This window comes from Spermophilus citellus (assembly GCF_964194105.1).
Source record: "Spermophilus citellus genome assembly, chromosome: 3".
Lineage (NCBI taxonomy): Eukaryota > Metazoa > Chordata > Mammalia > Rodentia > Sciuridae > Spermophilus > Spermophilus citellus.
In genome coordinates, this window is record NC_138184.1 from 60718207 (window position 1) to 60741518 (window position 23312).

The window sequence follows — 23312 nt, forward strand, 5'->3', positions numbered from 1 at the left end:
TTAATTTTGGGATAAAAATTTCTTGTTGCTTAGGCTTTTCTCAGGAACCTTGATTTGCAGTCTTTTCCCTTTGAATTTCTTGAGGAATAACACTACATTTGTATCTTGAGAGATATTGAAACACACCTTGGGGCAGTCTTAATTGTGTCCTTATTCTCATTCTGGGAATTTTTCTAAAGTCACAGGCAACATTTACTTTTATTATAGACCAACATATGCCCTGTTATACATGTCATGAGTATCATAAGCAAAACACTTAACATTCCCCATGCTGTTGGTTTCCAGATGGTGTGGTCCTGCTGCAGCATCCCCCTCACTGTGACCCTGTCAGACAGTGAGTGCCGAAACACTTTCACCATTGGTGAGATCCTGTCTCTTAATAAAAACAAACACAAAAAAAGGGCTGAGGATATAGGTTAGTTTTTAAGTGCCCCTGGGTTCAATCTTTAAATATTTAGGTTGAGCCTGGTGCAGTAGCACATGCCTTTAATTCAAGTGGATCAAGAGGCTGAGGCAGGAGAATCAAGTTTAAAACCAGGCTCAATAATACACACACACACACAAACACACACACACACACACACACACACACACACACACACACATATATATATATATATATATATATATATATATATATATATATGTATGTATTTTGGGAAAATTGCTCAGTGGTTAGTGCCCCTGGGTTTATTACCTGGTTTAAAAAAAAGTCATACTTTGACTTCTGAACACTCATCATCTCAAAAGATAGCTGTGTTGAAGGTGAGGGCTTTAAAAAATTAATGCTAAATAGTTGAACTCTATTCCAATATGACTCGTGTCCTTCTAATAAGAGAGAGTTTGGGCACAGACATGTACAGAAGACATGAAGACACAGGGAGAAGTAAAAGGGGCCATGTAGAAGCCAGTGAGATGCCTCCCTGATAAATTCTTGGCTTTGGAGTCCAAGCTTTCAGAAGAGTAGGAAAATAAATTTTAGTTACTTGAACAGCTCAGATAGTGGTGATTTCTTAAGGCAGTCCTAGTTTATAAGTAAAATATACCTCCCTCTTTACCTCTTGGTGAACCTTAAAGGATAGGCTGAGTGTTTATGGCAGAGGAGGGAGGAAGGAACCCTCAGACTGATTTTGAACAGAAAGATGAACTGTGAGTAAAGTGGCCCTTGGCTTATAGCAGGGAGGCCAGCCCCTAATGTCCACTAATGATTAGAAAAAATGGCTAAGGACTGGCAAGGTGGTCAGTGGCCCCTCTTGCTCCCTCACAGTATGCCAGAGATGATCAGAGTGTGCCTTCAAAGGGTTGTGAGAAGCAATTAAGTTCACTGAACTTGCAGCTGCCTGGAAAAAGGCAGCACCAAGTATGATCAGTTTTATTCATTGACTGTGGCTGTATGAAGATAGACACACACTGGTGGTTTCAAATGACCCATTTATGTCACCCATCATATAAGGGGTTGACCATCAATGGATTCAAACAACCTACCATGTGTCACAAATATTTGAAAAAAAAACTGCCTCTCTGCTAAACATATACCCACTTTTTTTCTTGTCAGTATCCCATAAACCATATAGTATAAAACTATTTGTATGTAATATATGTCATATTATTTATTATAATGAGTTCAGAAATGATTTAAATATATATGGGAGAACCTATATAAATATTATGGAAACACTATGTCACTTTATATAAGCAACTTGAGCATCTGTGAATTTTGGTGACTTAGGTGGGTCCTGAAATCAATTTCCTGAGGATTCTAAGGGGGCACGATGCTGTAGTTCAGAAGTCTGGGTGTGGCATGAAGGGACTGTCTGCTCAGGCACTTTGCCAGGCAGCCTCCCTGCATCTGGGAAGAGTCACCTTCTGTGCTCTGTATCTAGTGTTTGCTGATTTTCAGCTGGGGAGTGCACTTATCTCCTGAAGAACACCCATATTTCTTGCCACATGTGGCCCCCTCCATCTTCAAAGCTCTGAATCTCTTCATACTTGGAATATTTTTTGCTGAGAAGAGCACAGTCCCCTCAAATGTCCAGAGGAATAGGCCAGTCTCTCACTGGACAATTTCCTTCCTTAAGGTCAGCTGTTCAGGGACCTTAATACTTCTGTGAAATTCCTTCCTCATAGCACCTAGATCAGTGTTGGATTAATTTTGTGGGAGAAGAAGTGGAAACCAGGGAGAAGGAAGCTCAAGATGATTTGTCTCTTGTCACAGCAGTTTCTGTCCTGTGGCACCCATTCTGCTGTTTGGGGAGCTCATCTCAGCAGAGTGCTGCTTACCTCTGAATATTTTCTCCACAACAAGGTTTGTGGTGACACAAACCATGAGGGAGTAAGTCCCTTTAGCTCTTGCCTTAGTCTCTTTTACATTGCTATGACTGAATTTCAGAGATAGACAAGAAAACTTCTACAGAATAGAAGTTTTCTTAGCTTATAGAACAAGAGGATGGAAAGCCCAAGGTCCAGGGGTCAGCAAATGGTGAGGCCTTCATGCTGTTTCATGCCACAGCAGAAGGAGAGGAAGTGCAGGGAAAAGAGAAAGTGGGAGGGACAGGAATTGCTTTATAAGGAATCACTCTCAAGATAATGAAACCACAATGCAGCCACCTCTACATACTGTCACACTGACAACCAAATTTCACGTAAGTTTTTCAGTGGATACTGTAGCTGGCATTTGTGCCAACTTAATGGGAAAAGGTTTATATATTACCTGATTTTAATACCAGCCATTCACCCCTCTCTTGATTATATTGTCCATTCCTGGTAGATTACATCACCTCTCTCTCCTTTAATACCCTATGCTGAGTGATTTCAATTGCCATGTTTGGCCCCCAGTACCCTGCAATTGGATCAGCCATGGGTGTCACCTCAGGAACAAGTTCTTTGGAGTAGGAAGGAGCCCTGGGCTGGGAGTCAGTGGCCACAAAACACCATTCTCATTAGCTCCCAGGTATTAACCCCTTGACCTCACTTTTTTAAAGAGGATACAATGAACAAAACTTTTACAAATGCTGTAAGAACATCAAAGAAAAGGACAAAACACATTTTGTACATTGTAGAACATCAAACAGTTGTTAAATAATAGTTTCAACTATGTGCCCTTTTAGTCATCTAATAAATATACTTTACAGGTTGGATTAGAAGAAACCAGGCAATTTAAAAGTCCTGAAATAGACTTCATATTTGCTGCATCAGTCAATGTCTCTTTGCCAGGAAAGACCCTATCATCTGCATAAATTTTAACAATCTTCCAGATTATTTTCTTTTTCTGTACTAAGTCTGCAATCTTCCCTAAATTGATGCTGAAGCATCAAGTTGGCTTATGGATGAAGTTGGAGAAATTTTCAGTTCTCCATCTTATGGATGGGAGAGTGTGCTGCAGGTTGGGTCTGGTCCAGTTTCTCTCCTTCAGATAGTTTGGGCACTGGTTAGAAATAGTCTACTGTGTGCTAAAATGCAAGGGCCCTAAGCAGGCTTCTCACTGATCTGTTTGATGCTCCACTTTGAGGGAAAGCTTTGCAAGCCAATCATGGAAGTCAGCCCTTGTGGTAATGCTCTATTTCTTGGGGGACTCCAGGACCCTCCTGGCTCTGGCCAGGCAGGATATACAGGTTCTCACTCATTTCTGCCTCCACCTTTTGTTCTCTACAAGCTGAGTACATATGGCCCCAGACTGCTGTGTTGACCCCATCTCCATTTTCTGTCTGGTGTTTCAACTTGTCAACAAAGATTTCCACAGGGTTTCCCCACACTTCAGAAAGATTATATTACACCAGTGATGTGTTTTTTGCCATTTTGAGTACAGCTATATGGCCAGGGCCATAACTGTACCCTGTCCCTGCTTGGAGAAGAGAGAAGTATTTACTTTTTTTAAATGGCCCTGGATGTTCAGCCGATGAATTTACATGAAATAGGAACTAAGCTCAACAGTTATAAGAATACATCTCTGTCTTAAGAAAAGCTCAGGGTTGACTTCCTTTTCTACAACACATGGCACATCACAGCCTGATTTATATAAAAGAGGAGTTTAATAAATTTGCTGACAGATTCACTGGGGAAAAGATAGTTAGGTGTGGCTTTCTGCAATTGTATAATAAGCCCCATTATTCCTGTCTGGAGTCAATTGGCATGCAATGAATACTTTGGCATTAATCCTGAAAGTGCATTTGACAGAGGGCTTTTCCATTGTCTTGTCTCTGATCCTTCATCACATATATCTTTGCCTCATTTCCTCTTGGTTTACCCCTGGTGCAGCTGGATCTCTGATCCTTCATCACATATATCTTTGCCTCATTTCCTCTTGGTTTACCCCTGGTGCAGCTGGATCTCTGATCCTTCATCACATATTATCTTTGCCTCATTTCTTCTTGGTTTACCCCTGGTGCAGCTGGTGGATCTTTCTAACAGTCCCTGGATCTCCATTTTGAAAAATGACATTTGGGGGCTGGGGATGTGGCTCAAGTGGTAGTGCGCTCGCCTAGCATGCATGCGGCCTGGGTTCGATCCTCAGCACCACATACAAACAGAGATGTTGTGTCTGCCAAAAACCAAAACTAAAAATAAATATTAAAATTCTCTCTCTCTCTTTCTCTCTCTCTCTAAAAAAAATAAAAATAACATTTGTTCCCAAGAGAATTAATTCCAGTGGGGATGCAAAGGATGTGTGCAGAACACTTTATAACATTTTTTTGTCAGAAAGGAAAATAAAGAACTTTTTGATGATATGAGATCAGGACACACAAATCATCAGTGCTATTTTTGTGTACCAATGCTTCAGTGTTTATGTCCTAGGGGAGAAATAGACTGGTATTTGTCTTTCTGTTGGCTTATTTCACTTAATATGTCCTCCAGTTCCATCCAGTTTGCTGCAAATGACAGGATTTTATTTCTCTTTCTTCTTCTTCTTCTTCTTTTCTTTTCTTTTTCTTTTTGTGTGGTGCTGGGGATTGAACTCATGGACTTGTGCATGCAAGGTAATCACTCTACCAATTGAGCTATATCCCCAGCACTTCATTTTTCTTTCTAGGTGAATAATATTTATTACCATGTTTGCTTCTTCTACTCATTCATGTATGGGTGGCTAGACGGATTCCATATCCTAGGTGTTTTGAATAATGCTGTAAATATTGGGTGTGTAAGAACATCTTTTTGAAAAATATTTATTTATGTATGTATGTATGTATCTTTAGTTTTAGGTGGACACATTATTTTTGTTTTTATGTGGTGCTGAGGATTGAACCCAGTGCCTCATGCATGCTAGGTGAGCAGTCTACCACTGAGCCACAACCCCATCCCAAGAACATGTTTGATATGCTGATTTTATTTCCTTTTTTTGTACTGGAGATGGACCCCAGGGCCTTAAGTGAGGTAAGCAAGTGCTTTATTGCTGAGCTATATCCACAGCCAATTCTATTTCTTTTGGATTTATAACCAGATGTGGAACTGCTAAATCATACCATGGATCTATTTTTAGTTTTTGGAGAAATTTCCATATTCTTCAACACAATGTCTGATTTCATTCTGACCACAAGCATATGACACTTATTTTATTTACACCACCTCACCGGCATTTGTTACTTTTTCTTTTTTTAAATAATATTCATTCCAACTGGGATTAGATATTTCATTTTAGTTTTGATTCAGATTTTCCTGAACTAGGTGGCTAGTGACAGTAATATGCATTTTTCCACATAATTTATTGATCATGCATTTCTTCTTTTGATAAGTGTCTATTAAAATCATTTGCACATTTGTCAATTGGATTACATATTTATGTTGGTTGTAAAGCATTTTGAAGTGTGTGTCTGTGTGTGTGTAGAAATATAGATATATGTGTTCATATATAGATATTTTGGATATTAAATCTTTTTTTGAATCACTAGTTGACTAACACTGTCTCCCATTCTGTAGGTTGTCTCTTAACTCTGTTAAATGTATCTTTTGCTGTTCAGAAACTTTTTAGTGTGATATAATACTATTTGTCTGTTTTTGCTTTTAGTATATTCCCCCATAAATCTTTGCCATGCTGATGTCTTGAAGCCTCACCCACAATTTTGCCTGTCTGCAGCTTCCCCAATGTAGATAAATGGACATTCCTTTGAAGGAGCAGTATAGAGCAATCTCTCAGAAAAGGAGGTGTTACTGCATCCATGTGAACTGTGCTGATGCTTAGGACTGCATGGGCACTGGTTGGGCTCCAGGCCTCAAAGAGCAAAAGACCAGGATTCCCTGGAGAGTTCTGGTCAGTGAGGCTTCAGCTGTTTGCATTTTAAGCTTCACACCCAGACGTCTCTTTACTCCTTCTTGGTGCCTCATGACAATTGGCCTGGCACTGTGACCCCTTGCCCGTGAGTCCTGGAGGGGTAGTTCTCTGAGAATTAACAGCACAGCATCTCCCCAATTCATGCCTTTACACATGGAGAAGAAACTTTCATTACACTGATGAGTCAGAACATCTTAATTATTATTAACCCAAACACCACAGTTAAGCAGGTAAGATTTAGGGAATTCCACTCTCATGTTCAAGATTGCTCTTTGACTAGCTATAGTCTGCAGAGATAACTAGAGAAAATTCTATAAAATGGAACTTTTTTACTAACTCTGTCAAACACACACATTAATCAGTTAAAATGAGCTATGCAATTAGAATAAGATTTTTTAAAGTCTCTTCCTTTTTATTAGGTGTACTCAAAGAACAAATTAGAAAGAAATATTAAGGCTGTGGGTATTGATTACAGGTATGCCATTTTCCTAGGATGTGCAAAGTGTTGAAAAAATGATAAATAAATAAACTTAAGTCAGAATATAAAACACAACAGAACCACATACACAAACTTATACTTTAAAACAGGGAATGATATGGCTTAAAACAAAATTCTGGATATGAATTTCCACTTTGAATTTGTGGGTGTGCTGCCAAGATATTGGATATTTGAACTACAGATAAACAGTTTATAATCCAGAGAAAGTTTAATCACTCAATTCCTAAGAATCTTAAATGATGATTGTAATATGCCATTTTTTTAAATTGACATGATAATTTTTAAATTGACATAATAATTATACACATTAATGAGTTACGATGTGAGGTTTTGATTCATGTGTATTTTTAGTAGTGATCAACCAGGATAATTAGCATATCCATCATATTAAAATTTTATCCTTAATTTATGCCATTTACATTCAAAATCCCCTCTTCTAGCTACTTTGAAATATAAAATGCATTATGATTAATTATAATTTGCAGAGTAACAGCAGGCAATTTCGAAAAGAATTCTCTCTAGAAAGTTATTTTATTATTCATTTTTTGTATATATGTCCTTAAAAAAAGTTTTGAGCCTGGGATAACCAGAGAGATGATTGTCCCAGCCTGAACACTTTCAGAGTGAAAGGGAAATTTATTCATAATTAAGCTGAGGCCATAGTCTTCAACTGGCAATTAGGGGTGAACTTTCTGGAAACTAAATGTCAGCATCATTGTGGCCTTTTCTATATTGGTTTCACCTACATTGCTCTGGTGCTTCCTTTTGGTGCTCTCTGAACTCTTCATAGAGATTTAAAATATGCAAAGTAACACTGAGGAGGGATCTTTATAAAGAAGCCCTTAGAAGAGTAGGAAACTGGGGTAGGGATATAGCTCAGTTGGTAGAGTACTTGCCTCACATGAACAAAGCCCTGAATCAAATTTTCCATCACCACCACCACCACCAAAAACAACAAACAACAACAACAACAAAAACCTCAGTAGTTATGAAGAGAGGCAGAACTGTGATATTTGTATCCTTATTAACTGTGGGAAACAAAAGCAAGATTTTTGACCTCATCTGCCTTGTTTTCCTCCTTTTTCACCAGGGTTTGCTATAAAATATAAAGAGCATAGTAAAGCATTTAGTACTTTATAGCATTTTGGCAAGCACTCAATAACTATAGCAATTATCATTTTAAAAAATTTTTAAATGATGCAATTGTTCAGACTTACACACAGCAAAAATTAAGTCTGAGTGACCCCAAGCCCTAGTTTATTTTTCTTCTTTTTCTCCTCTTTCTCCTTGTCCTTCTCCTTGTTCTTCTTCTTCTTCTTATAATGGGGATTAAACTAAGGGTCCACATCCCCAAATATTTTCATTTTGAGTCAGGATATTGCTAAATTACTTAGAGCCTTGCTAAGTTGCTGAGGCTGGTTTTGAACCTGTGATCCTCCTGCTTCAGCCTCCCCAGTCACTGGAATGACAGGTGTGCACCACTATGACCAGCTGAAGACTCAGTCTTGCAGAAGCCTGGGGGAACCAGAAGTACTGAAGTAAGATCTTCTCATACTTTATGAACTGTTAAAACCATCATTCTTTGGGAAGAAGCACCTTGAAAAGAGAGCTGAGGAAAGGTCCAGGGAAAGATTTAACTTCCTGAGCTTTCATGGTGTGGCTATGGTCTGGCCTGCCTTTTCCTTGGTGACACCACTGTATTTTTGTAAAATGCTGGCAAGATGGACTCTTTAGTTTGCATGCTTTGAATTTAAACCATTCTTATTCTTGGTTTTTCAAATGTAGCAAATCAGGATGTTACAAAATAAGTGATTTGAAAAATGTGCAGGGCTGAAAACTTTCTTTTAAAAGAAGAGCAACTCTGTTTCATTAGGTGCTGGCTCAGCATTTTCTAATAGAAATGTCATATGCATGCAAATGGAGCCACACATTGGTACAAAAGACACACAGTGCTTCCTTATCTAATAAGTGAAATAGTGTGTTTATGGGGGTTAGGGCTGTGTGCTGCATTCTCACTTGTGCAGTCCCACTGAAGACTCAGGGGCTCAAGATCATGGATGGTGGCTCAGAGGCTCAAGGTCATGGATGGCCATCCAACTGTCTATTCAGTGTGAGCAGCCACATCCATGGCTTAAACAACAGGATTGCTGCATTATGCCATTCTAAGACCTTTGTTTCTCAGCCACCTGGTTTCAAACTTGTGAACTCTGCATTTGATGTTGAAATCTAAGTGTGTATCATACAGGACATTTTAAAACCTAGAATCTGATGTGACTAAAACATCTTTTGAACGCTTATATGGACACCAATCCTGAGAAAATTTTTCTTAACTAACTACAGAGCAAAAGACATTGATAGCTGGGCACAGTGGTGCAGCCTGTAATCCCAGCAACTCCTGAAACTGAGGCAAGAGGATCTCGAGTTCAAAGCCAGCCGCAGCAAACCTGAGGTACTAAACAACCGATGGAGACTCTGTCTCTAAACAAAATACAAAATAAGGCTGGGGATGGGTCTCAGTGGTAGGGTGGCCCTAAGTTTAATCCCTGGTTAAAACCCCCAAAGAAACAAACAAACAAAAAACTTTGACAAGGGACAGTGCTATCCATCTGAAGTTATGGGGGAAACTTTGAAGGCATCCTACACTTGAGCCATAAGAGAGTTTCATTTAAGTGTTAGTTCGGTAGAAAAGTGGCACTGAAAGTGCAAAGATAGAAATAATCATTTGAAAAAAATGATGGTTCAAATTCAATTAATACAAAAGGATTGGGGAAGGGGTGAGAGATCCTGGAGCAGCTGGCAAGAGGGAGGAGAGCCAAGGCCCAGTCCATGCTCCCTGCTAACTTCCCACATGTTCCATTGGCTCCCTGGGAATGGCCAGCAGGGCATGGGTCAGGGTCTCCTGGAGTCCGCCTTGGGAGTTGCCCCAAGACTCGCAGCGGCCCTCCTCCTTCCCTTGTGTCCTGCTGGGAGCCTGCAGCTAAGAGGACAGCTTGGGTGTAGCAGGCCAGGAATGGAGGGGAATGGGAGGAGGAGGGGACACCAATGATGACTAGGCATCATCAGAGAACTAGTCCTGTGCTTCCAGCCGCTGTATGAGTGTCAGAGAGCTTAAGGAGAACCAAGTGCAGACACTGTGTGAAAAAGCCAAGAAAATTATTTGAATTAATTAATTAATTATTTTGTTCGAAGTAGTTTATATGCAGCAGAATGCATTTCAGTTCATAGTACACATGTGGAGCACAATTTTTCATTTCTCTGGTTGTACAAAAAGTAGAGTTACACCATTCCTGTCTTTATACATGTAATTAGGGTAATTACATCTAATTCCACCATCTTTTCTACACCCATGAATTTTCCCTTTCCCTCCGTCTTTTTTTCTTTAAATTTTCTAGTTGTAGATTACACAATATCTTTATTTTATTTATTTATTTTTATTGGGTGTTGAGGATTGAACCCAGGACCAGAGCTCTTCCACTGAACTAAACCTCATCCCCCTCCCTCTCTCCTCTTTGCCCCATCAAGGTTTCTCCATTCTTCCCATGCTCCCCTCCCATTATGGGTCAGCATCCACTTTTAAGAGACAGAACATTTGACTTTTGTTTTGGGGTGATTGGATTTCTTAGCATGATATTTGCCAAGGCCATTCAGTTTCCTGCAAATGCCATAATTTTATTCTGTTTTAATGCTGAATAATATCCTATTGTGTATATGTACCATAGTTTCTTTATCCATTCATCTATTGAAGGACACCTAGGTTGGTTCCTCAGTTTGGCTATTGTGAATTGTGCTGCTATAATCAGTGATGTGTCTGCCTCGCTGTAGTATCTGATTTTAAGTCCTTTGGGTATAAACCCAGGAGTAGGATTGCTGGGCCAAATGGTGGTTTTACTTCAGATTTTCTAAGAAATTCCATACTGCTGGAAAGGCTAAGAAAATTTTAATAAAATAATCAAATGCGCAAAATAATCAAATGTGGTAGATGTGCATGGCCAATTCTATGACCTTATGGAACTCTTTAGGATTTGTGGAAAATCACCAGATACAAACTATCTACTCGTGGGTGACTATGGAGGAGGCAAAGGTTATAATTCTGTGTAGACCGTGACTCTTCTTGTAGCATCAAAGTTGCATTATCCAGAACACATGACAATATTGAGGGAAAATCACAAAAACCAAAAAATTACCCACATGTATGATTTTTATGATGAATGTCTACTAAAGTATGGAAATACCAATGTTTGGAAATATTTTACAGGTGTATTTGATTGTCTTCCACTTACAGCTTTAGTATATGGACTGATATTCTGCCTCCATGGTTGCCTTTCTTCATCCATTAGATATGCTAGACATATAAGAGTCCTGGATTATTTACAAGAAATTCTGCATAAGCGCCCTGTATGTGATCTGTTATGGTCAGATCCAGATGATTTGGTAGCTAGGGTATTTCACCACGAGGAGGTAGCTACATTTCTAAAACATTTAACCATGTCAATGGTTTCACACTGGTTTCTCATGCTCATCACCTTGTAATGGAAGGATATAATTGTTGCCATGATTGGAAAATGGTTACCATTTTCAGTGCACCCAATTACTATTATGGTTATGGGAACCATGCTGCTATCATGGAACTATAGGACACTTTAAAATATTCCTTTCTTCAGTTTAACCCAGCACCTTATTTTACCATGGGACACCCTCACACTACTTCCTATAAATTTCTCCAGGGAAAACTTGCCTTTGTATGTTGAAATATATATGCTTAAAAAATAAAGTTATATATATACACACACAGAGAGAAATGCCTTCTTTTTGGGTTTTAGATAGCCCCTCTGACCCAGATACCACAAAGGAGTCAAGGTAGGCAAGAAGAAAGAGAAAAAGCACACTTCGAACCAGGTTTGATTGGGAGAAACCATTCAAATTAGGCAAGGGGTAGGATTACAAAGGTTGAGGGTAATTCAAACCCACCAGTAACACCTACTCCTGAAGCCATGCCTCATTATCTAAGTGTATAAAAGCCCAAGTTATTTTGGGGCACAATAATTGTTCACCATCTCTTGCTGAGGACTTAGGGGCATGTATTTCCAGAGCTGTGTATATATGGAAAAAGCAACAGTATTCTATGTGTTTCTGTAATACAGTGTGATCTCTCTTGGCATTAAACCACATCATGGACCAAAATGTGTCATACTAATTATGAGAATTTAACATGATTTGAGACTGAAATTTAGTATACTATGTGCTAGATTATTCAGAATAACAGTATGCCTGCTGTATTTGTAGTAACCATTTTCCTATGTACTGTTCAAGGAAAAACAGTAACTAACTTCATCTTCTCTGCACTGACTTGGAAATTTTAGTTGTAGTGTTTAACTGGCATGGATTAAAAAGAAATGGAGTTTTATTTTTAGAAAAAATTTACACACTAACTTTCACTTAATTCATTACCCTTTATTTTATTAAAATGTGTAATTAATAAAGAAGTCTTCTTGGAAGTATGTTGTCATGACATTTATAGACATTTCCCTTCATTTAAACTAAAATACTGTTTCATATTGTTCTGCATATTTCTATATATTTGTCATGACAGTGCTTGCATCCTATTTGATGTTCTGAACAAATAAACTTTCTATTTGAAACAAAACAAAATTTAAAAAAATAAAAATGGATTTGAAGTTTGATTTTTTTAGTTTTACACGCATACCAATTTAGTTATTTATTCCATATGTTATTGATGCATTATAATTACACATAATGGTAGGATTCATTGTTACATATTCATACATGCACATGACACAACAATATAATTTTGTCAATACCATTTCCCTTTACTTCCTCTTTCCCAACCCTTCTCCCTTCCCCTGACTAAATTTGAATTTTCTAAGTATGTATTTATGATATGCAGGTTTTGAGATTTATAAAGCAAAATAATACAAAGATCAGCTTGGCCTAATGTCTCTTTACTGTAATTCTAGGGATTTGGGAGGCTGAGGCTGGAGGATCACAAGTTCATACCAGCCTCACAAATTAATGAGGCCCTAAGCAACTTCGTGAGACCCTGTCTCACTAAAATAAAAAAAATAAAAAGGACTGGGGATATGACTGAGTGTTAAGCACCCCTGGGTTTAATCCCTGGTACAAAAACAAAAAGGATAAGAGAATTATACAGATGTTTGGGTTGCCACATGGAAATGATTATAGTTGGTTCTCAGTTCAGTACCCAACCCAAGATGGAAAATATTCAGAAAATAATTGAATCTGTATTGAATATACAAATTTTCCTTGTTCTTCTTCCCTTAACACTTTTGTAGAACAACTATTTACATAGCATTTATTTTGTATTAGGTGTCCTAAGTAATCTACAAATTATTTAAAGTATGTGGGAGGAAATGTGTAGGTTCTTTTCAAATACCATGCCATTTTATATAAGGGACAGATTTTTTTGAGAGGGTGGGGGTACCCTGAAAGCAATCCCTACAGGTACCAAGAGATGCCATTCAAGTTTATTTGAACCATCCCTTGGTCTACCAGTGAAATTCTTAGAGGTAATTGCTCATGCCAGGCTCTTTCTTTCCAGTCTTTTTCTTTGTTCTTTTTTCCACCTGGTGAAGATGCATCATAAGCTGAAGGACCCACTCTGGTCCTTACCCTATTCTTATTCTTTTTTCAGAAAGTCAAGGGCTATATATAAATCTCTTGTATGTTTCCAGAGGAACCACCTGACACACATCCTCATCCATCATCTTGCTAAAATGCAAATTCTGATTCAGTATGTCTGTGGTGGGCCTGTGATTCTCCGTTTCCAGCCAACTCCTTTGTATATTTCCAGTCAAAATGAAGGCACTAAGGAGAAAAGGACTTATTTTATTTCATGTTGTTTCTTCTCAAGTATCCTGCCTTTCTTATGGAAGAGCTAAAGAAGGAAATTGAAGAAAGAATAATAATTTTCTATAATCTCACAGAAAATAAATTCTGTATTCTCAGAGGCAAAACTGGTCCCATTATGGACTTCAAATCCAAAGACAGTTTTACAGAGTTAGAGTAGCTCAGAAAATAAATTAGTGTCCCCTATTGAGTAGGAGATGTTGACAAAGTGTCAGCTGAGGCCTCTTGAGGAGGCTGTGATACAGTAAAGATGGGAGGAACTCACAGGCATCTTCCCTAGTTCTCAAACCATCTAGAGTTCAATTACCATCAAAACTTGATGGGATAAAGGCCAGTGTGTTGCTCATCATTCATTGCTATGACAAAATACCTCAGATGTTGAACTTAAAAAGAAAGATCCATTTTGTCTCAGCAGTTCAGAGGTTTCAGTGCACAGTTTCTTGGCCCCATTGCTTCTGGACCTGTCATGTGGCAGAACATCATGGCAAGCGTGTGTGGTAGAGGAGCTAGCTGCTCACCTCATTGCAGCCAGAAAACAAAACCAAGAGACAGGAAAGGGATCAAGGACTAAGTACCTCCCACAAGGAAACACCCCAATAGCCCAAGTTCCTCCCACTAGACCTCACATTTTAAAGTTCCTGCCACCTCCCAGGGGTGCCACAGGCTGGGACCATGACTTCAACACCTGGGCTTTGTTAGAACATTTATCCTAACTAAACACAGAGGTGTGATGGGGCATGATCTGTGGCCTCTCTGCTCTGATTTCTCCCTCTAGAACAGAAGTTGGCAAATGGTCACAAAGGGCCAGCATGCTCATATTTTAGGTTTTGAGGGTTATAAGATCTGTGTCACTTTTTTCAACTTTGCTTTTGAGAAATAGCATCTATATATAAGAAATGAATGGACATGGCTTGTTCCAATAAAACTTCAAGTACAAAACTGGATGGTGAGAGAGTTTGGTCCATGGCTTGCTGGATGCTGCTCTGGAACTCTCTGTGAGGGGTAGGCAGACAGGGAAGAGGTTTCTGGAAGTCCTTTTGAGGAGGGCCATTTCTCTTGGTCTCTTGTTCGATACTGCATGGAGGGAGGTGGCCTTGTCCCATTTATCAGATAAGAACACTGAGACTGTCAGCAGCCAAATTGCCCACTGTAGCCCAGCTGCTAAAGATGTAAGTAGAAACTGAATCCAGATCTACTGACTCAAAATCCAGCATTCTTTTCACAATTCAGTTCATTTGTTCTTGTCTTGGAGTTGGGCTATCAGAAAGCAATATTCTCTGCCATGCTTCAGCTGAGCTCACTCCACCCAGCTCTAGGGGACTTGCCTCTGGTCGCAGCCAGCTCATACTGCAGGAAGCTGCCTCTTTCCCAGAGCTACGCTCATGAAGAGGCTAAGTGTAGATGACAGTTTCCTTTGAAACATACAGAACCTGGGCTGAACTTTCTACAGCAGGCTTTGTGCACAAGCCAGTGAAATACCAATAGGAAAAAATCTAATAACAAACTAAAAGAACAACTTTTTTAAAAAAATAGCTAAAAAGTTAGGTTAATCGGAGCCAAAAATGTCATATTAATGCAGCAAAGCCCTAGAGAGCCTGCCCTGGTCTTTGTGTATACAGAGAGGCTAACAGGAAATGATATGACACATGCTTACAGAGTTCCTTGTTGTGTTGGGCAGACATTGCAGTTAATGTCCTATTGTAATGTTATTTTTATTGGCAAGCACTTTCTTGGACCTCTCACGTTGTTTAAGCTACCATTTCAGGACCAGTGGAATTTAGGACTGAAAAAAAAAAAAGTTTTTTTTTAAACATCCACAAAACTGTTTTGACTTTACTTTAGTGCATCTATACTTCCCTAAGAGATCTTAAAAGAACACATTTTGCTTTGGAGGACACCCCACTGTGCTATAGGCTCTGATCAACTTCTTTGCTTTAAGGTCAAACTGACTCTGTGCCTCTCTTGAGCATTTCTCTTTCTCTCTCTTCCTTCCAGAACTTAATATTTGGTACTGAAATCCAGGAGAGGCACCCTGAAACAGGTTACCCTATGGGACTCTACCCTTGTTGCAGCTTTTTCTCCCAAAACCCTAGACCACTGTAAATATCTGTTAAATCTCCATTAAATCTTAGCATGAGGTCAGTAATTCTGGTTTATGTCTGTTCTCTCATCCCAACCTCCTGAATCCAGAGATGCCTGTATTCAGTCTCATTCTATTTCCTCTCTCCATTAGGGAACCTGAGGGATATGAAGGGACTTGTGGTTCTCACTTCTGTTCTTCCAGACCCACCTGACTCACCCAGGTTCATTAACAGGTACCTCTTAATCTTACCCATCCAAAGACTTTTCCTTGAGTTGCCTTCTCCCTAGTCTTAAAATTCTTGACCCTGGGGGTGAAATTAAATCTCAAAAATTCAATATTCTTTGGCCAAAGAGAAGCTGATGGATTTTAGAGGTCTGAAATGGTACCTTTGATATTGGAATCCTAAGAGAGTTAGATAACTGCATTCAGAGCTATGCACTGCTCAGAAGCCTCTTACATTCATATTTTCTTCTTTATCCATAATTATCCCTCTCACTTTCAACCCCGTACCACATTCCAAATTCTATTACAACACACACACACACACACACACACAAACACACACACCAGAAAAACAGACATCACACCAAATACCAATTAATTGTAGCCTCTAAAATTATCACTGACTATCCCAATAATTTTCTAGTTACTTTCTCCATTAAGTCTTTCCTGAACATCTATTCTATTCCCCCACCTTACCTTCTCAGTAACAAGAGGAAAAAAATCCTGAGCTAATTGATTTTTCTTTTTTGCTAAAGCACTCTCTAGTAAAAACTTGAAGATCACTTGATTTTAACTCAGATTTCACAGCTATAAGAGATAAGAATTGAGGCTTTCATCCTTGTTCCTATGGAGGATAAAATCTTGTCCACTGATAATTGAAATATCACTGGCAAAGGCAACATTGCTGTAGAACCCAAAAGCCAGTGATGATAAGATTTTTAAAACTATTAGGGTAAATAAACTTGCATTCCTCTTATTCTCTTATCTTTACCTCTGGACTAACAGAATACCACAGGACCTCACTCAAGTCTCAAATCCATTAAACTCTAATATACACCTAAGATGAAGGAGTGCTCTCCATCACCTTAGGGCAGGATGCTCCATTTAATTTTCTTTGTCTCTCATGCTGAAAATGGCAGCTTTCCTAGCTCCTTAGGTTTCTGCCTGGCATCTGTCTCTCTAAGGCTTCCTTCTGGAATATAAGCTGCATGATCTATTTTCCAAAACTGATTCTAGAAAAGAAAAATGTTTTAACTTTAAATCTAAGCTACAGTGAAACATAAATTATTGTTTTCTTGAGAACCTTTTTCCTGAAGTCTTTCCTCCCAGATCCCATGGGCTCTCATATTCTCTAAATGTCTGGTCTGATGCTAATCTGATCCAAAAGTACAGTAGATGTAGATGTAGACTTTTCATGTTCTGATTTACTAGAGTCATTACAGCCATGCCACTTTTTAAAAAACTCTGTATACTTCAAGAATGAAAAAACCTTGTTAAATCATAAGTTATTAGATAACTTAAAGAAAAAATAACATTCCTGTGTCTAGCATTAGCAAAAAGTTTTCTAAAGGAACTACACTTAACCTGCATCCCAAGATAGCTGATATTAAAGAAGGAATAAAATACATTAGTGCATCAATCAGAATTTAGAAGCTGCCTGTTTAAGCTACTGCTGACACTGAACTTCAGTGGAACTTCAGTTCTTTTTTCCAGTCTTGATCACTACTTTGACAGGTACCATTTAATATAGATTGGATTTTAATGATGTAAATTTATTTCCATAGATTATTATTATTTCTAGTCCAGGGTTGTGGCTCAGTGGTAAAGTGCTTGCCTAGCATGCTTGAAACTCTGGGTTTGATCCCCAGCAACACATCAAATAAAATAAGGGCATTGTGTCCATCTACATCTAAAAAAATAAAAAATAAAAAAAATAAATCTGGTTTCTCTATTACTGCTAAAAAAAGATTAAATTTTATTGGGATAGGTGGGTGCTTTTGTACAAGCCTACAATCTCAGCAACTGGGAGGCTGAGGCAGGAGGCTCACATGTTCAAAGCCAGATTCAGGAGCTTAGTGAGAGACTAAGCAAATCAGTAAGATCCTGTCTGTAAATAAAATATTTTTTAAAAGGCTGGAGATTTGCTCAGTGGTTAGGCACCCTTGAGTTCAAATCCTAGTACAAAAATAAATAAATGGGATAAAATAGTATAAAATTATTTCCTCATAGTTATGAAAAGTTTAAGTCCAAGATCTTAAGTGTATGTTTTGTGTGAACAGACCAATATCAATGTGGTGGCAGGACTCCACTAACTTCAAAGTCTCTGATAGAATTATTCCTTGTATCTTTTCAATTATTATAGGTGTGAATATTCTGTACTTTATGGTCACAAATGTAGTTCTTTCCCATGTGTCCCTGAAGCCCTCAAAGGTAAGACAGACAAGTCCGTTCACTCAGAAAGTGATGACAATAAAGCAGGAAGCTACCCTCAAAGCTCACAGGGTCTGGCCCCATATGGCAGGAGATGGAAGAGGCTTCACTGAGCTTGTTCCCCTAAATGATACCTGCCATGGTGGATAAATGTCAACTCCATGCACAGAATGGGTGAAGTGAGTCTTTAGCTCTGAAGACTGGAACAGGTGGGGGAAAAGGCACAAAAGTGGGATAGGTAGGGGATATTGGAGGGCATTTTTTTTTGAAATCCCGAGTCTCTTTGGTCCATTATCTCATTTCCTGCCATTGTCATACCCCCAAATACTATTTTAATCATATATACAGGTACATTCATACTGAAATCTATGCTCCAGGCCTGGGATCATAAAGTCATGTTCAATAGACACTGCAAGAGAATTTAGACATGGTAGTTGTGAGCACATTGTGTTAGGCAGCTCTAAAATACAGGACTAGGAATAGATAGGAAGGTTGGATCATTCAGTAATATATGCAAGAGTGTCTCTCCACTCAAAGATACTGTGCCATGAATCTTTATCTAGAGAGATCAGGATCCTGTAGTTCTACAACAACATGTTCCCATATGAAGCCTTCTTAGCAGGATCCAGGCACTGTGAATCATTCTCAGAATGTTCTATGTTCTTCAACTTGAATATCAACAGACCCTCTCTGAATGGCTACACTCTCTGCAGGGCTGATGGAAATGAGCTGCTGAGTGATAATCTGTCTGTACTGTGGACTTGGAGGAGAGAATTGTGATGGGATACTCCATGGACAGATACCAGTCAGGACCCGGGCAAAGTTGCCTCAGCTAAAACTCTAGTTCTGGGTAGTGATGCAAAAAATCTACTCAGAGCCTACACAAAGAACCTCCCAGACTACACTGTGACTTTTACTGCATGATCTGAACAAATCATGTGTGAAGCTCAATTTCAACCATTTTCAAATATACATTTTGTGTCATTGAATAGATTCATAGTGTTATGCAATGATCACTTTTATTCATCTCACAAACTTTTTTTTTTTTTTGCAAATTTGAGATTTCATACTCATTCAACATTTCCCCACTCCAACCCCTGGCAACTACCATGCTACCTACCATCTCTGAATTGGACACTTCTGGTTACCTCCTATCATGGCACATGACAGAATTTTCTTTCTTTTTAAGGATTAATAATCTTGCATGGAGATACTATAGTTTGCTTCTCCATTTTTGGGTCAAGGAGCATTTTGTTTGCTTCCACCTTTGGCCTATTTGAATTACGCTGCTATAAACCACACTCAGCTTTAAATTTGGTTTGGAGTATGACCATAAAAGTGTTGCAATTCTGATGTGGTCAGGAATGTTCTGTGTCTTGGTTGTGGTTGTTACAGAAATCTGTTCATGGGATAAAACACATGCACAAGAATTTACACATACAGAAAGCATATTAAATTGGTGAGCAGCAAATGGGACCTATAGTCTCATTAACAGAATTGTATCAAAGTGACTTTCCTGGTTCTGATAAGATGCTACTGTTTGACTTGGGCCACCATCATATAGTTCTGATCTCTGTAAACACCCTGACTCTACACAATGTTTCCAATTTTCTATGACTTTCATTTCAAAATAAAAAGTTAAGTAGTGCAAAATATAGAGAAGTTATTAATTGATTTGCTGTTTCAGCTTGTCCCATATCAGAGTATCATACTATATGACATCAGGTGAGATATCACAATGTTATAAGGGTGCCAGTTAGGGTCCAGTTCCTTCGTGTCCTGAACACAGAATTGAGTCATACACAGAGAAGTAACAGGAAAGGTCCAAATTTACTGAAAGTGCAGGTAAAAGCAGCACTCAGTAGGATAGAGAAGAGTGGGCTGAGTAAGAAAGACTCAAGGTCCAAAAATCCCAAATCAGCTCCTTATATGCTGGGCTCTGAGACCATTTCTTTCTTATGTGGACCTGATTGAACATCTTACCCCATTTGCAGCATTTTACCCTTAAGTGTTCAAAGTCCTCCCCCTGGGTGCTCATTGTCTGAGTACTATGGGGTGCACAGTCTTCCCCAATGTTGTGTAGGTTTTCCTGTCTCCTATTTGGTTATTTAAAGGAGTCTCAGGAAGGGGAATCCCAATTAAAGGCCATCTTCAGCAACTTAGCAAGACCTAAAAAACTAAGCAAGACCCTTTCTCAAAACAAATTTAGGGCTGAGGATATAGCTCAGTTGGTAGAGTGCTTGCCTTGCACGCACAAGGAACTAGGTTCTATTTCCCAGCACCACCCACAAAAATAATAACAATAATAATAATAATAATAATAATAATAATAATAATAATAATAGGCTGGAGATATGGTTCTGTGGTTAAGCATCCCTGGGTTCCATCCCTTCTACCAAAAAGAAAAGCAGAAAGGGAGAAACTAAAGAAATGTATCATTAGTTGTTTCCACCTTTCTTTGTTCTCTTGTGGAGGACAAGTCCCCCTGGGTTGAGTGCTTTTTGGCAGTACTTATATCTATTTTTTCAGGTTAGGGGAGGGTTTCTTTTCACCTCCTGTTTTTCATGGGGCTTTGACTCTTTACATGCAGGTAAAACTGATTGTATCTTTTCATTTGCTGTCCTCTCTAGCTGCCTTTTTACACCCCAAGTTATTTTACATTTAAAGCTAACTAGTGTATTTTGTAATTGGTACACTGGTCTTTCTATTTCTCACAAAATTTATATTAATATAAGAATATCTCAGAAGACATGCATGTATTTTAAAGACACACCAACAGAGATCTCTAGGAAAACAGAAGAATGCTTCCTTCATGGGTGACAATGTATGTCTCTCAGGCCTGAAAGCCCAGGCCAAAGCACTGTGGAGAGTGGTATGGTGTTTCTCTCTCTCTCTCTCTCTCTCTCTCTCTCTCTCTCTCTCTCTCTCTCTCTTCTCTCTCTCTCAAAGAAAGGAAGAGACCATCAAGCTGCTTCTACTCCAGTGTTGTCCATTCCCATCAGGTGGATGCCCCTTCCTCTACTTTTCACTGAAATAACAGGATTAGAGGGTTAGCTGGCTGAAGATTGAGAACTAGTACAAAAGACAGCTAGGCTTGTTTCTCCTTTCTTATTATAATTTTATGTCTAATGCCTGCATACTGTGAGAAATTTTCTGTCTTTTGGTTCTTCAGGACAATTTTTAAAGTCAGAAATCAGAAAATCCTGGCTTCTTTACAGTTTTCCATGGATATGTCTTTGTATGTAGTGTGTATTATTTGTGCATTAGCATTTACTATTTAATGCATGATGAAACCTGATGTTTAAAATGATAATTTTTTTGACAATATTAATATTGTTTTTGTATCAGCATGTTCCAGAGCTGGAGTATTCTGGGAAATGGAGACATCATGAAAACTGTCCTTGACTCTTAGTTCAGCTGAGTAAGACTATGCACGTCAGTAATCTGAATAGCTCAGGAGGCTGAGGCAGGAGAACCCTGAGTTCAAAGCCAGCCTTAGCAATTTTGTAAAATCTTAAGGAACTCAGAGAGAACCTGTCTCTGAATAAAATATAAAAAAAGCACTGGAGATGCGACTTATTGGTTATGTAGTAGGAGAAAGACAAGGGGGGACACCGAAGATAGAAGAAAACACTTGTATTTTGCTGCAGTCAGGTTCAGAGGGCACATCTTTCACTGTAATCAATTAATCCCCCAAAACCCTGAGTTCAGGCAGTTTCAGAACTTTATACCCAGTGTGTAAAGGGAGGGACCCAGATGTTTATAGTCTGCAAAAGTTCACACAAAAGCAACTTTTACTTTCACTTTTCTGGGCAAGTTAACCTTTCATGGACAGCCACTAATACGGGGAGAGCTTCTTCTCCTCTTTCTTTCCTCCTCGGCCAACTATTACCATAGATCCCAATTAGTAACCTCTTCTTTTATTTTTGAAATGTAAACATATCTGTGAAGCTCAGACCAAAGGCAAGGGATCTAGTTAAAAGAATCTGGTTTTCTTATCACACTCTGCATCTGTAAAAACAATTTCCTTGGAAAACCTTTACAATTTGGCATATATATATATATATATATATATATATATATATATATATGAAATAAATATTTGTGAAAAAACTAGTAAAAAAGTGTTCAGCACCTGGAATACTGATCTCTTTCAGGCCAGTGGCCAGGTAAGATATAGAAAGAGGAAATAGGAAGTTTAAATACATTGAACTCTTTTGTACAGATTCTTTTGCTGATAGTCTTAAAATCAAATATAATGAAGATTTCTGAAGAAGCTTAATTAAGATTTTCTGTGGAGAAGAGTGTGTCACTACAGTTAAGCACCTGAGTTCAATCACCAGCATCACACACACAAAAAGAGGTCTTGCCAAAGTCTGGCTGGGCACAAAATAACCGAGCTGCCACGAGGCACTTGTAGGTTCAAACAGGAACTACTTTATTGCCCGAACTCTCACCGGCACTCCACCGCAAACTCCCCGGGAACTCTCCCAGCCCTCAATGGGGCTCCTTGAGAAATCAAAAGTAGCGGGCGTCTGAGGCAGCAGGAGCCGCCCTATTGCCAGACAGCAGGGGTCTATATACAACTGAATACACAGCCTGTTTCAATCCAGCATAATCCATTCACAGCAATTATACACAGCTTAACTTAATTATCATCATCTTAATGGCTCACTGACTCTCAACCACTCCTTCTGGCAAAATGCCAGGCGCCATCCCAACTCTGCTGTGGCTCTCAATAAGGTCTCCCCTCTCAAGTGATAATTCTTGGGATCAAGTCAGAAAGATTTCAGACATGTTGCTCAGAGTAACAGTAATGAGTTTATTGAAAAGAAAATTAGACACTCAAGGGAGAAAATGGGTCCTTTTGGAGAGGAGAGTGACAATGTGCCTCTTCTGCACTCCAGTTGTATTGAGGGATCCCAGGGAAGTTTCCAGACTCCTGCCCATGTCCACATTTTGACTTATGGATGACAGCAATATTACATCTGACTTCTAAGTCTCCACTACCATGACAACACTTGGTAACCTTGGCCCATACTGACTGGCTCTAATTAAATTCTTTACCATGCATGCTTACAGATTTTATGATTAGGAGAAATTATCCTGATTTCTTTGAGTTTCAGGATTTGGTTTATAAAAATGGTCAC

The 23312-nt window shown here is 38.8% G+C and overlaps 1 protein-coding gene and 1 pseudogene across 2 annotated transcripts in view; one reads left to right on the plus strand and one right to left on the minus strand.

The window, feature by feature from the left end:
* LOC308643747 (uncharacterized protein) overlaps nt 1-23312 on the minus strand; it is a 738434-nt gene that overhangs the window by 462628 nt on the left and 252494 nt on the right. The window lies entirely within an intron of this gene.
* LOC308643348 (serine/threonine-protein phosphatase 2A catalytic subunit beta isoform-like) lies at nt 10746-11509 on the plus strand (annotated as a pseudogene). The gene has a single exon. The product of its transcript is annotated as a serine/threonine-protein phosphatase 2A catalytic subunit beta isoform-like (transcript).